At 56.2% G+C, this 17308-nt stretch overlaps 1 protein-coding gene and 1 long non-coding RNA gene across 2 annotated transcripts in view; both read left to right on the forward strand.

The window, feature by feature from the left end:
- LOC133065907 (histone-lysine N-methyltransferase PRDM9-like) overlaps positions 1–17308 on the forward strand; it is a 389343-nt gene that overhangs the window by 358205 nt on the left and 13830 nt on the right. The gene's annotated exons all lie outside the window — the stretch shown is intronic.
- Positions 5458–16821, forward strand: LOC133065906 (uncharacterized). Its single transcript, XR_009695028.1, has 4 exons — positions 5458–5572; positions 13288–13845; positions 13965–14244; positions 15288–16821. It is a non-coding gene; the product is annotated as an uncharacterized LOC133065906 (long non-coding RNA).

A 17308-nucleotide genomic window follows, 5' to 3' on the forward strand; every position in this document is an offset into this window, starting at 1 on the left:
CTACAGTCCATGGGGTTGCAGAGTCGGATACGCCTGAGTGATGAACGCTTGCACTCCACGCCCCCAGCTCTTGGGGGTAAATTACGGCAGCCGTTCGTTCCGTGAGCTGTGGCCTTAGTACACATACTCCCCTTGCACCAGCTTGCCTCTAAATTATGGTGTTATTTTTTAAAAAGCAACAAAATGCCTGTGAAAGATCAATATAATGAGAAGATAGATAAGTGAGCTGAATTGTGATGGATTCCAGCAGCGTTTCTATCAAAAAAAAAAAAAAAAAAAATCAAACTAGAATGACTAAGTTTCTCTAAGAACATCCAGACTTCCAAGTGGATCTCTGAATGGTAAAGCATACAAATCAGGCCAAGATTAACATTCTACCCAGTTATCTCTCTTCTCTTGTAGACATATACTTGTCACAAACTCAATAGAAATATCCCTGTTCCTATCCCAGGGTACCTAGCTTAATAGCAATAGCCCCTATGAAAATCAATAGGTTCCAACAGACAGAACGCTTGGCGTTTCACTTCACTTGACACAGCTTGTTATCTGCAAGCTACTTTCCTTAATGTGTTCTGAGACCTCAATTGGGCCCAAAAAGTTTATTTGAGCTAGTGATTTATCATTGTCCTCGCCATCACTGACCAAGGGCGACCTTAACTGCACTTCTAGAGCCTACCTATGAGTGGTTCAAAGTAGCTACATTTAAAGTATTAGCAAAGCTTAATAGATGCATATCTTTAACCCAGATTAACCTAGCCATCATTCTTACCTATGTCACAGAAATTGAGAGCAAATGGCCTATGATCAGTTTTCCATGTTCCCAAAGGTTAGACAGAAAGAGATAAGAGCAGGTAACCTTCAGTTTACTGAGTGGAATCAATGGCATTACTTCCATTTCAGAACTGAAGAAGCTGAAAACTCCTCTAATGGAGATGTCCTAGAGATCCAGCTACTGGGAGTTTGAGGTAGGCCTGCGTGCTTTCTGCAATTCAGTCTAGAGCAACCTTTTAAAGTCTGCTGCAGCAGCACAGTTACAGGCTCCAAGATCTACTTCGTAAGGACATCAGGAAAAAGGAACACGAGCTAAAGACTAACTCACAGAATGACCAGCAAAGCACAACGTGTAGCTCTTCAACCAGCTGAGAAGAGATTAAAAGCCTCTTTTAGCCTTTGGGCATTTAATGAAAATTTTGTAAAAGTTAGAAACATTCCCAAGTGAATGTTAAATTATTCAAGAAAGCTTTTCCAGTAATCTATAGGTAACTTTATATTATAATAACTAAAATATGACAACATTTAGACCCAGAACACGCTCCTCACTACAGATCAAGAGACAGTGCTCCAACGTCAAGAATCAGAATAAAACAGGAGGGCTGAATCTAGGAATCACGGGCATCCAAGATTTAAGTATGGGGTCATATGACCGGAAATCTTTAGTATCACAATAAATTTTATCGATAATAGTAAAATAGGGGGTGGATGAATCGGGAGGTCAAGATTGACATCTATACATTATTGATACTATGTATAAAAGAGATAAATAGTGAGAACCTACTGCATAGCTCAGGAAACCCTGCTCAGTACTCTGGTGACCTAAAGGGGAAGGAGATCGGAAAACACGGGGTGTATGTATATGTATAGTGGACTCACTTTACTGTGAGGCAGAAACTAACACAACATTGTAAAGCAACTATACGCCAATAAAAATTAGTTCTAAAAAGACACATATCCATTTTCAGCAGATTATTTTAAAAGGACTCCCAAAATGATATAATTTATTCATACAGCAGTATACAGCATATATGGTGGCTCACTGCTTAGTTTTCAATAAAGCTAACGAAAACATTAGAATTCCACAGAATAAGATAGCACTCAGTTCAGTTCAGTCGCTCAGTCGTGTCCGACTCTTTGTGACCCCACGAATCGCAGCACGCCAGGCCTCCCTGTCCATCACCAACTCCCGGAGTTTACTCAAACTCATGTCCATCGAGTCTGTGACACCATCCAGCCATCTCATCCTCTGTTGTCCCCTTCTCCTCCTGCTCCCAAGCATCAGGGTCTTTTCAAATGAGTCAGCTCTTCCCATCAGGTGGCCAAAGTATTGGAGTTTCAGCTTCAGCATCAGTCCTTCCAGTGAACACCCAGGACTGATCTCCTTTAGGATGGACTGGTTGGATCTCCTGGCAGTCCAAGGGACTCTCAAGAGTCTTCTCCAACACCACAGTTCAAAAGCATCAATTCTTTGGTGCTCAGCCTTCTTCGCAGTCCAACTCCCACATCCATATGTGACCACTGGAAAAACCATAGCCTTGACTGGACAGACCTTTGTTGGCAAATAATGTCTCTGCTTTTTAATATGCTATCTAGGTTGGTCATAACTTTCCTTCGAAGGAGTAAGCATCTTTTAATTTCATGGCTGCAATCACCACCTGCAGTGATTTTGGAGCCCCAAAAAATAAAGTCAGCCACTGTTTCCACTGTTTCCCCATCTATTTCCCATGAAGTGATGGGACCAGATGCCATATTGTAATAGAAAATATCTGTGTGATTCTTGTTGTTGTTCAGTTTCTAAGTTGTGTCTAACTCTTTGTGACCCCACCTATTACAATTAATAATAGAAAAATGTTCACCATTTATTATATGCTCCCTAGGTACTGAGAAATATTTTACATAAATTATCTCTTTGTAGTTGTTAGTAAAATGCCATGAACTAGATGTTCTTAAACCCATTTCACAGATGAAGAAACTAACATTAAGAGATGCACATATCTGCTGTAACGTCGTCCAGATAGTGATGGCGGAAGTAATCCTGAACTCAGGCTGCTTGGCTCCACAGTCCATGATCTTACCCCACAACTAAGCCGTTCCTATGGAGAGTCAGGAGACTGAGATGGGCTCTCAGAGTCGTAATCTCTGAATCTACACACTGAGACTAACCTTAGATTCCATATTGAGTATTCATAGAAGGATTTTACAGTAAACGGAACGCAGTCTTTTTTAAGGGCTGAGCCACATAGCTATAAATGTCATCAGGATTTCAGAATTCAAATATTTATCTCCAAAACTCCAGGGACACTATGAATGATTGATGATCATAATTTTCTTAAATCTCAACCAGTTCCTGAAAATGAGTCATATTGATACAGCTGAAGTGTGATTATTTACACACACCCCAAGGTTTGTACTCTTAGGAAAAGAGATGTTTATGACTTGTTCCTCTATTATCCCCAAATTCTTCAAAAGTTGTGATTCCATTTAACTCAGCAAAAGTCAGTCCAGACTGAAAGTTCCATCTGCTTAATCTGTTCCAATTTGGACACTTTCTTGAATCTATTTTTTCCTTCTACGCAGTTTTAAGTTCAGCATTTTCAAAAGTCTCGTAATACCAACAGAATGTCCTGTCAGAATCCTTTAATATCCCAAAGTTGTCCACCTGAGGACGTAGCTTATGAAAAATCCTTCTCCTCTATTTCAATTTCCTCTAAATATCACATGAAATGGAGATGACAAAAGGCTTATGAGTGAAAGAAAATGGCAAGACTTGTTTCCTTTACCCTGGACTTGCTTTACAAAGTCTGCAGTTCCCCTGATGTTAGTCCTTACATGCAAGGTAGCGAGTTACTAATGGGCAGCAGAGATGGCACTGGCTGTGAACCTGTGTTTCAAAATAAAAAGTTACAAAATGAGATACTCTTCCCAGGAGGAGAGTAGGCATGCCACTTCAAGTGACTTGATGACTTCTTTGGTCCAAGGATCTCTAATACTATTTTGAAAAAAATTTCAAAATAAACCACCTATAGGAGTGGGTTGCTATTTCCTTCTCCAGCGGCTCTTCCCGACCCAGGGACTGAACCTGGGTCTCCTGTATTGCAGGCAATTTTTTCTTTCTTTCTTCTTCTTCTTCTTCTTTTTTTTTTTTTTTTTTTTTTTTTTTACCATTTGAGCCACCAGGGAAGTCCAAACAACCCAAAGAACCCTTCAATTCATTTTCCCTCTTGTTCACTTTCACTACTATCGAAGCTTTATCCTCATTAACAATGCAGTGAGATAAATGGATCTTGTTTCTCGAAGCGCTCAGGAGTTTCAGTACAGTAAAAAGTTGGCTCAACTATTAATACCATTTTCTGTTTTCTGGCACTTCAATACCTCTATAATAGAGTCACTGTTGTTTATCACAACATTTATAAACTGTAAGATCTTGAAACACTTTCTGAATGGCCAAAGAAAAGTTAAGTTGAACAAGATCTCAATGGTAAAGTATGTTTTAAAACAAATATTTTGTCCGGAGAATTTTTTCATACACTAAAATTTTGAAATACCAGCATGAACATTAGTATATTGTCCTAATTAGTAACTGTTGATTTCTGTCATATTTTCTTTCTCTCTCCCCTTATGTGCACACACATACACACATTTTTTTGGTTGAGAGTTACTTGAAACTAAGTTGCAGACATTAATAATGTTGGTCATTATTAATGTATGCTAAATCTAGAAATGAAAGTTATCTATAGATAAAGAACATGGTATTATATCCATGTATTCATTGACAACAATAAGCCTTTGACTGTGTGGATCACAACAAACTATGGAAAGTTCTTAAAGAGATGGGAATACCAAACCACCTTACCTGCCTCCTGAGAAACCTCTATGCAACAGTTAGGTCAAGAAGCAACAGTTAGAACCAGACATGGAACAATGAACTGGTTCAAAATTGGGAAAGGAGTACATCAGGGCTGTATATTGACACGTACGTGTCCGCACATCCGTACACACACACACACCTGTGCATATACATCACACGTACACACACGTACACACACGTGTGCATCTATATGCGTTTACACGCCCGTGTTTACTTAAATGTAGGTGTGTATATCTATGTATAGGCACATATGAGCATGTGTATTCATGCGCGTGCATATCCGTGTACGTATGTGTATAGATGCCTGTGCATACGTATATACACGCAAGCATACATGCACACTTTAAACGCCTAGGCATATACGTGCACGCACAGACACATGCGTGTACGTGAGCATGCATGCCCTTCGTACGTACTTGTTTATACGCATGTGTGCACGTATATATAGATGCGAATATGTGTCCGTATACATATGTACATGCGTATATGCACATGTGCGCGCGCTCTCTCTCTCTCTCTCTTTCTTTCTCTCTCTCTCTCTCTGTCTCTCTGCCTCTCTCTCTCCCCCTCCCTCCCTCCCTCTGACTTTTAAGCTGCCAGAGCAGTTCTACGACTTGACTTTCCTGCCTGGTGGTTTTGTTTCATTTGGTTTCGGTTCTACTTCAAAAAGTTATGCATTCATTGACTTGGCTGTTGTCATGGAATCCGGGGCTTATTTAGCGGATCCCTATTGACTCGGTCCTGCCCACCACGCCCCTCAACCCCACCCCCGCAGCCCTGCCACCCCAGACCGCCCGGCCGCCCGCCTTTCCGGTGTTTGTGGCCAGTGATCTTGAAATCCACGTTCTCCTGACCTCAAGTGCACTTTCCCCACCCACCCGCGCTTGCTTGCGTTTGTTGTCTTTGGACTTGGTCACGGTCTCTACCCAGGTTGAGTTTTGTTTTCTCTTGTTGGGGGTCCGAGTGTCTCCTTCGTTTCCTTTCTTGCTCCTGGGCTTGCGTGTCTGTGTCTGTGTCTGCTTTCGAAAGTCCTGCTTTGTTCTCCGAGCAGCGCTTGCCTGGTTTCACTTTGCCGGTCGGTCCCTCCCTCCTCCCCTCCGTCCCTCCTCCCCTCCCTCCCTCCTCCCCTCCCTCCCTCCCTCCCTCCCTCCTCCCCTCCCTCCCTCCCTCCTCCCCTCCCTCCCTCCTCCCCTCCCCTCCCTCCCTCCCTCCCTCCCTCCTCCCCTCCCTCCCTCTCTCTCTCACTCCCTCTTTTGGGGGGAGGGGGTCCGGGGGAGCCCGGGATGTCACTGGTGCCCCTCTCTCGGCCCCCGAGCCCCCGCCGCCGGCGTCTCCGTGGAATGTCCCCCCACCACCCTGGAATCGCGTGGGGGGGAGCGCGTCTCCTTCGGGGCAGCCTCCTGAGGAGATAGTTCCCCGCTCCTCTCGCTTCCTCTGCGGCCGGGGTCGCGTCGCGTCGCGTCGCGTGGCTCGGAGGCGGAGGAGGCTCCGGCCCGAGCTCGGGCGTTTGGGCGGCCGGCGACAGCGACCCGTCCTCGGGACGGTCGAGCCGGTTGTCGGGAGCCACCTGGCGGCCGCTTTTATATCGTCCCTCCCCTCCGGAGCTTCGGCGAGACCTTCAGGAGGATTGTGACTCAGCCGCCGGGCCCGAGGCAGTGCTCGCAGAGACCGGCTATGCTGGCGGTGACAGTCCCGGTGACACCGAGGCCTAGGGACGTCCTGCTGTCGCCGGAGATTGGTTCTCTAGGGTTCTGGGGAGGGTGACCGTCGCGGCGCTCCAGAGCCAGGCTGTGGGGCGGCCTGGCCGGGTCGACCAGCATCTCCCCGTGCCCCTCCGGCCGTTGGAGACGGACCGGCCGGGCCCTACCTGGGCCGGACCGCCGAGGTGGGCATGGAGAGGGTCTTCCCTGCCCGGAGCGCCTGGACTCGGACTCGGCGGTCCTGCGTCCTCCCGGGTCGCCCTCAGGAGCGTTTGCTTCGCCCTCGGCCCCGCTCCGGAGGTGGGGACCGGCCCGGACTGTGGCGTGGAGGTCGGCGGAGGGCGCGGCTGGGTCCGGGCCCTCGGGTTCTCTCTGACCGAGGTGTTTTCCGCGTCGCACTCCGGAGGTGGGGACCCGTCCGCCGGAGTCGTGAGGGGTGACCGGCAGAGGACGGCCGGCGCGGGCGCGTGTGCGGTCCCCCGGTGGGGTCCGGTCGCCTGAGGCGTCTCCCGGCACGCATGCCTTTTCTTTCCTCCAAGTCCCGATAGGTCCGGAGACGTGGATGGACCGGGCCCTGCTTCCGCGGGTGGCCGGGGAGGGCGCGCTCGACCCTTCAGCGTGCCCTCGTGGGTCTCGGTCGTCGGACGCGACGTTTTCTCACCCCTCCCCAACTCCCTGAATCCCGGTCATTCAGGAGGTGGGTGGGGACCGGCTCGAGCCGTCCTGGGTGCCCTGTGTAGGACGGTCTGGGCCCCGGGCGTGGGCCCTGGTCGGGGCCCGCTCGTCTTGTTGGAGGCGCCCCGCTGACATTCTTTTTTCTTTATGCACATCGAAGTCAAATCCCCGTTCGGAGACTCGGACGGACCGGTACGCCTACCCGTGTGGGCGAAGCGGGGAGGGAGTCTCCGGCCAGCTCCCCCTCCCTTGGCGTCCGTGCCCCCACTTTTGCCACCACATGGTCCCCTCCCCCCCCAAGTCGACCAGATGGCCCCCGAGAGCTCCAGGCCTAGTGTTCATGGGATAGTGCTGGGGACAGGTGGCCGGGTCAAGGTTCCGGGGTCCCTCCCTGCGAGTCGTAGATGGGCCCGCTGTCGTCTGCTGTCATTTTGTCGCCCAAAATAGGTCTTTTTTGCCACCAGGTAAGTGGTGACACGGTCGTCTTTGGTGTCTGCCACTGAGTACTTTGGGTGTCTGGATGCATGCGGGGTCCTGGGCCTGTGGGCCGCCAGCTGGCCCCTGGTTCGGCCTTTGCTGCTGGAGCTGCCAGCCTGGGCCTGTGTGCTGACTCCTGTGTGGTGTGTCTGGCCGACCCAGCTCGTGGTGCCGCCTCTGGGCGAGCCGAAGGCGGTGGGGCAAGGCGGTGTGGGGCTTTGGCCCTGTGCTTCCCGCTGCGGGCACCCGGTGGTGGCTGGGATGACCCCAGCCCTGGAGGGTCTGTGCCAAGTGTCAGGCGTTCTCCTCTTGGGGTCGTTGGCCGCCCTCGCCTGAGGTGTGAGGTTGTGGGCAGAGAGGAGGAGGTTGCCGCTGAGGCTTAAAGAGGGCATCTCTGGTGACTGTTCTCGCCTGTGCCTTCCCCCCCACCCTCCACCTTGGCTCAACTGATTGATGTGGTGTGGTCGTGCTCTCCCGGGCCGGGCCTAAGCCGTGCTGGACGAGGGACGGGCGTTCCCAGTGAACGTGTCCGCTCTTCTTGGTCTGTCCACGGGGCCCCTCGCCTGTCTTTCCCCCTTGCCCGTCGGGCAGGGTGAGGAAGGCAGGAGTTGGGGTGTGGCCTCTGTCCCTGACCTTCGGTCTCCCGTCCCCTGCCTTGGGGTGCCTAGTGGGGGCCGTTGGGCTTTGGACACAGCAGATGCGTTTGCTTTGACTTCCTTGTGTGTGCCCCCGTGAGTGGCCCTCCCTGTGGTGGGGAGGGCTGTGGCGCTGCCATGCCACACGGCCCTGCATGGGTGTGTGAGCATGCCTTGTTGGACCCTTGGTCGTGCTCCAGGGTGTCCCTCAGGTGCCTGAGGGCGAGTGGTGTCGTTTTCCCTTAACCTTGTGTCCTCCTTGGGTCCCCACCACGGTGGTGTGTGTGTCCCATGGGGGGGTTGAGATGATAAGAAAAGCATTGTGTGCTCCCCTCGTCGTGGCGGCTGACGGATGAGGCCTTGCAGGGGGCCCTGACCGTGCACACGCTCCTGTGTGGTGGTCCGCTTACCTATGCTGTAGACTCCTCCCACCCAGTTGAGTGGTGGCTCCTGGTGTGTCTCTGTGGGCCCAAAGGAGAGACGATCGGGTGAGGGACGGTGCGCCCTCGGTGAGAAAGCCTTCTCTAGCGATCCGAGAGGGAGCTTTGGGGTACCGGACCCCCCAGCCGCTGCCCCTCCCGAGTGTGCAGTGGCCACTGTGGTGACTGCCAGAGCACGTGGGCAGAAAACCCCCCTCCCCTCTGTGGGGAAAGGGGGTTGATGGGTGCGCTGGCCCCGCGGTGGGGCCGTGTGCTGCTTGTTGCTTACTGTGGCACGCGCTTCCCCCCCTCTGAGTTGGGGGAGGGTAACGCCAGGCCCCCACCGGGTGTCTGGCGAGTGGGGGGCTGTGCGTGTGCTGTGTGCGTGCAGCAGGCCCCGTGGTGTGAGCTCAGGGGGGGAAGGGGTACAACTTGCCCGGTCGGCCCCGGCTCCCGCAGCCCCGCAGCTGTGGTGAGGAGAAGCCTGTTGTGCCCGCCCTTGCCCCTGAGCCACAGCTGGTGGTGGTGTGGTGGGCCCGCTCTGGGCCGCCCTCGCTCGAGAGTGTGTCCCCAGGATGTTGAGCCTTGGGGTCAGACTTAGACGTGAGACGGATCTGTTGAGGATGGATGGACGGATGGATGGAGGAAGGTGGGTGGATGGCACGCCAGCCCTGGCGATGGGGTTGGGGTTGTGGGGCCCGCTCCAGGGATGGCTAGGAACGGCCGGCATCCCAGGTGTTGTGGGACAGCCCTTGTGGGTGGCGGTGGGATCCCGCGCTGGTTTTCTGGTGGCCTGGCTGTGTCCTGGTGTTCTCTGGTCCCTGGCCGCCACCCCCGCCTCCTCCAAGCCAATTACACATCTCCTGCCTGGTCTCCCGTGTCCCCTCCTGTCCTCCCAGCTCCCTCTCCACACCAGGCCAGCCCTGCAGGGTTAGCCTCAGCCCCTGCCCCACACTCCCCTGACCATCTGAATTCCAGCATGCTTGCTTGTGTTAATACATCCCACCTGCCAGGCTCCATCCTTGACCCCAGGGCCTTTGCACGGTTTCTCTCTTTGCCTGGAACACTTTGCTTCTCTCCACTTGCCCTTCAGATCTCAGCCCAGGCTGCCTCCCTGAGCCTGTGAACCCCCAAGTCTGGGGCTACAGTCTCTCCTTCTCTGCATGTGTCCCAAGGGCAATTCCATGTAAGAGTGTGTCTTTTTCCCGGAGCCCTGTGATAGCTAGGCCTGTGTCCACATTTACCAACTGAGGCAAATCTCCCAGCCAACAGCAACTAGTGAAATCTGTTAACTGCTTAAAATGAACAGTGAGGTTTTGCCTGTGTCTGGGAAGTGGGTAGGGTGGGGCACAGAGCCAGAGACAGGCGGGATGGGTGGGCATGAGGGGGGGTGAGCATCTGAAGCTGGACACGGGAGGGTGGTGGGGAGAAGCTGCAATGGGATCTGAACACTGAGGATGCAAAAACCTGATGGCCAATTGTCTAGAAAATTTAGAGCCACGAGCCGTGAAGAGGCTGTAAGGAGAGCCAGGTGCATACCCCCCCCTCAATGTCTGCTCACAGGTGCATAGGAGTTCTCGGGCCAACAGAGGAAGGGCAGGCAGCAGGGGAAAGGGTGGACATGGGGCCACGTGCAGGTCCGAGAGAGCTCGCAGGTGCCCAGGTGGATGTTCCCAGCCAGAGAGACCATTACCAGGAAGGGCCACTGGTGATGGGGTGTAACCCTCAGAGTCCAGTTGGGATGGTTTGAAGGACACAGCCCTGGACCACGGGCTGGATACGCTTATGCTGTCCACCCTGGCAGGTCGGTGGGACCACCCACGAGGGTGGGAGCTTGGAGCCCGTGTTGTATCTCTCATTGGGTACTGATGATTTGGAGATACATTGCAGTTGCACAGCCTGGCGACTGAGACCTTCGAGGGCAGGGGCGGGGTCCAAGAATCCGCGCGGCTTAAGGCCTGAGGTGGGCTTTGGCAGGCTGGGAGGGGCGTGTCAGGGAGGCTAGTGCACGGCGGCAGGCCGTGCATGCACGCCAGGCCCCGCGTGTCCTCAAGCTCTTTGTGGTCTGGCAACTGGCGTGGCTGGTTCCGCAGCGCCTTGGCCCGGTGGGACGGCGGCAACTCGGGCCGCAGGGGCCCGCGGTCCGCTCCAAGGGATGTTGCTTGGATGTGCGCCAAGAGCGCGCCCGCCGCCTCCCGCTGGCGCGCCTCGCGCTCCAGCGCTGACTTTGTCTTCCAAGAACTGCTGCCTCACGCGGTGGAGCAGCTGCGTGTGCTGCACACGCATTTGCAGATCCCGCTCCAGAGCCCGGATCTGGGCCGGCGGGGCACGGGTCAGCACCGGTCCGCGGCGTGCGCGCACTGACGTTGCCGAGCTGCAGCTCCCGCGCCTGCTGCGTCATCTGCGCTGCACGCGCAGCCCGTCCTCACGCGCGGTAGATTGCTGTCAGCTTTTGAACGCTGCCTGTGGATCTGCGACAGGTCCACGCGGCTCTCCCGTCCGCGATGACAGGCGGAGTTGGCGCAGTGCTGCGCGCGCGTGCTCGGGTAGCTGTCATAGACGGCATTTTCGTCTCGCAGGCGCGCCGCCTCGCTGTCGTCGGTCAATTCCACCACAGCCTGCCCCTCCTCTCTGCTTTCCTGCTTGGGGACCCGGGTGTAACCCTCAGAGTCCGTTCGGGATGGTGTAAACGACCCCGGGCCGAATACGCTTATGCTGCCCTCCCTGGCAGGTCGGTGGGACACCCACAAGGGCGAGAGCTTGGAGCCCGTGTTGTATCTCTCATCGGGTACTGATGCTTTGGAGATACATTGCAGTCGCGCAGCCTGGCGACTGAGACCTTCGAGGGCGGGGGCGGGGTCCAAGAATCCGCGCGGCTTAAGGCCTGAGGTGGGCTTTGGCAGGCTGGGAGGGGCGTGTCAGGGAAGGCTAGTGCACGGCGGCAGGCCGTGCACGCACGCCAGGCCCCGCGTGTCCTCAAGCTCTTTGTGGTCTGGCAACTGGCGTGGCTGGTTCCGCAGCGCCTTGGCCCGGTGGGACGGCGGCAACTCGGGCCGCAGGGGCCCGCGGTCCGCTCCGAGGGATGTTGCTTGGATGTGCGCCAAGAGCGCGCCCGCCGCCTCCCGCTGGCGCGCCTCGCGCTCCAGCGCTGACTTTGTCTTCCAAGAACTGCTGCCTCACGCGGTGGAGCAGCTGCGTGTGCTGCACACGCATTTGCAGATCCTGCTCCAGAGCCCGGATCTGGGCCGGCGGGGCGCACGGGTCAGCACCGGTCCGTGGCGTGCGCTGTGCGCGCAGCCCGTCCTCACGCGCGGTAGATTGCTGTCAGCTTTTGAATGCTGCCTGTGGATCTGCGACAGGTCCACGCGGCTCTCCCGTCCACGATGACAGGCGGAGTTGGCGCAGTGCTGCGCGCGCGTGCTCGGGTAGCTGTCATAGACGGCATTTTCGTCTCGCAGGCGCGCCGCCTCGCTGTCGTCGGTCAATTCCACCACAGCCTGCCCCTCCTCTCTGCTTTCCTGCTTGGGGACCCGGGTTGTAACCTTCAGAGTCCGTTCGGGATGGTGTAAACGACCCCGGGCCGAATACGCTTATGCTGCCCTCCCTGGCAGGTCGGTGGGACACCCACAAGGGCGAGAGCTTGGAGCCCGTGTTGTATCTCTCATCGGGTACTGATGCTTTGGAGATACATTGCAGTCGCGCAGCCTGGCGACTGAGACCTTCGAGGGCGGGGGCGGGGTCCAAGAATCCGCGCGGCTTAAGGCCTGAGGTGGGCTTTGGCAGGCTGGGAGGGGCGTGTCAGGGAGGCTAGTGCACGGCGGCAGGCCGTGCACGCACGCCAGGCCCCGCGTGTCCTCAAGCTCTTCGTGGTCTGGCAACTGGCGTGGCTGGTTCTGCAGCGCCTTGGCCCGGTGGGACGGCTGCACACGCATTTGCAGATCCCGCTCCAGAGCCCGGATCTGGGCCGGCGGGGCACGGGTCAGCACCGGTCCGCGGCGTGCGCGCACTGACGTTGCCGAGCTGCAGCTCCCGCGCCTGCTGCGTCATCTGCGCTGCGCGCGCAGCCCGTCCTCACGCGCGGTAGATTGCTGTCAGCTTTTGAACGCTGCCTGTGGATCTGCGACAGGTCCACGCGGCTCTCCCGTCCGCGATGACAGGCGGAGTTGGCGCAGTGCTGCGCGCGCGTGCTCGGGTAGCTGTCATAGACGGCATTTTCGTCTCGCAGGCGCGCCGCCTCGCTGTCGTCGGTCAATTCCACCTCAGCCATTATTTGGTCGACTCGCTTGCAGGCCTGCAGTTCCTTGTGCTGGCGATGCAGGTACTGACGGCGCTCCGACAGCGGCCTCTCGGCGCCCTATCCCGCCGTGGCCCCCTGGCGCCCGGCACGCGGCCCCTTGTTCTTCTTAGGCGCCAATGGGTCGTGGCTACGGGCCCTGACCCACCCCCCAAGCCCGAAACTTCAGGCTTTTGATGAATGCGTCTTATGAGTCACGAAGCTGCGGGGAGGCAGAATCAGGAGTTCGGGGTCAATCAGGGGTCGGCGTATTGTCCCCAACCTTTACCAGTGGGGTCTTACCGGACCCTGGCCGCGTCATTCTGTTTTCTGAAACTTCCGTACTGTTGTCGGTTAGCCGGAACGGTCTCCATGGAAACAGAACTGAAAAACAGATGTAGTAATTAAGTGACTGTAATGAAGTTCACGCTGCCCCAGCAGCCACCTGGCTGGCTCCTCCCTGCAGGTTCCCCTTCTGGCCGGTGAGTGGACGCTGCGGGGTGCCCTGCGGCTCCCGGTGCAGGAAGGAGCCCAGCTCTCAGCCACCGAGTATCTCCCGCCACCCCGTCACTGGGGCCGAGGTCTCCTCTGCGTGCCGACCCGCCCCCACTCCAGCGCCCTCCAGACCTGGGAGAGAACAAGTTTCTAGCACTTTAAGCCTCCAAGTTGATGAAAATACAAGAAGCCAAACTTCCTGAAGTCCCCGAGTTTCTGGACCTCAGTTTATTAAGATAAAATGAGAAAAAGTGGAGAAAATGGGAAAAAACAAAAAAGGAGGAGAAACTAAAACTGAAAGAAAAAAAATGGTAAGACAAATGAAAGAAAGAAGAAAGGAAAAAAAACCAACGAAATGGCAAACAGTTTGGGGCTTTTTTCCTAGGCGTTGCTTTTTCTTAAAGCATTTCAGCTTCTTTGTGAAACGTCCAGACACGGAGTACTCACTCATGGTGAAAATGATGAGACCTAGCTACAGCCTCAGACATGAGGCGGCCTTCCTGACGAGATCAGAAGATTCCAACCAGAGGTAAGTCACGACCCACGTGGCCCACACACGCATTGTTTGCCCTCAAGAACGGGAGAGGAAGTCACCCTGGGGGTGGGCCATGGTGCTTTCCCTGCCTGTTTCACCTGCCTCTATTATAGGTTGACAAAATTTGGAGATGAAAAGTGAAGAGCTTGGAGACCTCAGGGGTCTCCAGGACCCGCTGGGTGAGGGTCCTGTGTGTCTGGCCAGGATTCCGAGTGCCCGGAGGGAAGCCCGCAGGCGGGGCTGCTCAGGAAGCCCTAGGGGCCGGGTCCCTGAAGACGCGAGCATCTCTGGGTCAGCGTGCTCTCAGCACCCCAGCCCGCCCCCAGCCCAGCCCCAGCAGGCAGGGAACCGGCAATGATGGCTCGGCTCCCAGAAGCTCACAGTCCAGGCCAGGTAGGGGGAATCGGGCTGTGGGGCCCGGCCTGGGGGGACGTGGGGAGGACGGGTCATGCGCGTGGTCACCCTCCCGGGGGCTGTGCTGCCTGGGCAGTGGGTGCCCCTGATCCTTTGAGCACTTGGAGAGCCCACAGGGCCTGCACAGACTGCTGCCCCCCCCAAACCCAGCCAGTTCAGCGCAGCTGGCTCACCCAGGCAGCCACGTTGTTGGCTGGGGTGGGAGCAGCCCCTCAGGGCCTATGGTCTTGGCAGGCATCCTGGCGACTGTCCTGCGGCCATACCCTTTCTTGGGCTGAAACCACCTTCTCTTCTTGCCAGTGACCTAGTATTAGAGCTTCTGGCCCGTCCCCTCCAGCCTCTCCTGGACCACAGAGGAGGCCGGTTCCCCCAGTGACTGAGAGGTGATGGTGGTGGGGGGGGTGGTACTTGAACATCACAGTCACGTTACCGCGTCTGGGCTGGTGAGCGCCATGGAGGTGACAGGTGGACGGGGAGGTGGGGTGGCGGGGGTGAGGGCAGGCTCTGAGCGCCAAGGTGACGATGTCCTGGATGAGGTGGAGGGTGGTGACCAGGGTGACTGAGCCACGCAGGGTCTTGGATGCCATTCAGGGGAGCGACTGGGGTAACCCAGACCCGTTCTGTGTCGGCCAGGCCTGACTCTGCCCACCAGTCAGTGCAGTGGCTCAGTTGTGTCCGACTCTTTGCAACCCCATGGCCCGCAGCACGCCAGGCCTCCCTGTCTATCACCAACTCCTGGAGCTTGCTCAAACTCCTCTCCACTGAGTTGGTGATGCCATCCAACCATCTCATCCTCTGTCATCTCTTTTCAAGTGAGTCAGCTCTTCACATCAGGTGGACAAAAGATTGAAGTTTCAGCTTCCGCATCAGTCCTTCCAATGCATATTCAGGACTGATTTCCTTTAGGGTTGACTGGTTGGATCTCCTTGCAGTCGAAAGGGCTCTCAAGAGCCTTCTCCAACACCACAGTTCAAAAGCATCAATGGTTCAGCGCTCAGCTTTCTTTCTTTTCTGACCACCAGGCAGGACTCAATACACCTCTAGATCGACGTCCAGGAAGGAACCCGCACGGAGGTCAGGAGCCTCCCCTGCCCAGCTTCCTGGGGCGCCAAGAGCGTGAATGGTCACAAGGCGCTGATGAGACCTCTGCGCGCCCTGCAAACGGGCCTCGGCCGAGCACGCCAGAAGTTATTAATGGCTCGGGGGAGCCTTCTCCTGGGAAGGAGGTGATGTGTAGAGATTGAAGGCTTCTTTGTCTTCAGGGTCTCAGAGACACACAGCACGACGAGAAGGCAACTGCTTCCTGAGCTCGAAAAACGCCAACACCTTCAGTCAACCTGAACCCATCTGCGGTCATCCCAGACGCCAGCTGATGGGAACTCACTCCCCTAGGGACTTGGGCCCCCACCTCCGGGCTGGAAGCTGCATCCCGGCTGCCAAGTGGCTGCCTCCTTCCTTTCTTCTGCTGCTGTTTCTCACCCCGAGTGGAGTGTGCAGAGTGCTGGGGACCCCAGACCCGCGGTCATCTGCTGCTTTCCCATCCCCTCCTGCCCCCCCCAGCGGCCAAGGGCCTGGATTTGGGGCCATCCTGGGGAGACGGGCCCATCCATGACCGCCCATGTGGGTTGAGGCACGTGCACAGTCCATGGTGCACCAGGGGCCGCCAAGGTCAGCGGGCTGTGGTTTCTGATTCGACAGGGGTGGCGGCAGCAGTGGACACAGCCCAGTGGCCCCAGTGTGCACAGGCTGGGAAGTGTCTTCCAGCCGGTCTTCTTTCTCCCATTCCTGGGAATGCATGTACCCTGAGTCAGGAGAGAGGCGGGCCTGGGCACCCTCACCAGTGGCAGTGTCCACCTAGTAGCTCTTTAGCAAGTGAGGAGACAGGGGCACGGAGGAGCAGTATCCTGCTCTTGGGCTGAAAGGGCCTCCCGGGAGAGCAGTGTGGTCGTTAGTGTGTGTTTGACACTTGCTGTGTGCCCGGCTCCCATGGGTGAGCCCAGTCACGAGTGCTTTCCTTCCACACCTCCCTGGCCATGTGGTCTGGGGGTTGCCCAGTCCTCCCACCAGTAACGGGGCCAAGATGCAGGCCTTCCTACCCCACAGAGCCTGGCTCCCTCAGTGCCCCAAAACATCAGCCACACTGTGGTCATCATTGAGACGAGCAAAGGCCCACAGGGGCAGAGGACCTCCCCTGCAGCATGGACCACAGAATGCAGGGGCCCTGGGTCCCAGTCCCCCTGCCAGATGTCCCTGCCCCAGGCGACCACCCCTGGAGGACCCGGTGCTCTGTGAGCAGCACTGTCCCCCTGCTGGCTGATGCTGGGGGCACGTCTTCCTCGATGCCTGATCTGGGTGGATCCTCCCTGAGCCCTGGCGGGCGGGTGGGTGGGAGGATGTGGGAGATGAAATCTGCAAGATGCCAGCTCCATGAGGCCTTCCCCGATGGATGGATGGACGGATGGAGAGTGGCGAGGGGGAGGCTTTGGATTCCTGCCCACTGCACGCAGCACAGGGCCTGGCTGTAGTAGGCGCTCAATAAATGTTTGCTGAGCTGAACTTGAAGGGGAAATTGACTTTTCTTTCTGCCCTGCGCCAGCCCACGGGCCCTGATCGATAGCGGCCATCGCGCCTCCTGCTTTATGGAGTGGTCGCACTGCTGTGTTCGGAGCTGCCAGAGAAATGTGCTGGCGAGTCTTTGATTCTGGGGGAGAGTGTAATGGTGTGGCCCTGCCCGCGGAGCCTGGCCGGTGGAGGTGGGGGTTGTCCACAATGAGGCAGGGGCGAGCCTCTGGGATCCAGTCTGTGTGGGCGGGAGGAGCCGCTCCCTTCCCAGAGGTCTCTGTCATACTGGGGACAGGCAGGAGCAGAAGAGGCTCCTGGCCCTGCCTCTGAGCCACCCCCAACCTGGGCGTGGAGGGAGGGGGAAGACCCACACCATCGGAAATAGCAAATTCAGGTGGGGCGCCGTGCTCCACAGAGGAGGGCCCGGGCTGACAGGCAGCAGGGGTCCAGGAGGCAGGTGCCGGCCGCTCCAGTCCCACCG

Source organism: Dama dama, chromosome 12 (genome assembly GCF_033118175.1).
Source record: "Dama dama isolate Ldn47 chromosome 12, ASM3311817v1, whole genome shotgun sequence".
NCBI classification, from domain to species: Eukaryota; Metazoa; Chordata; class Mammalia; order Artiodactyla; family Cervidae; genus Dama; species Dama dama.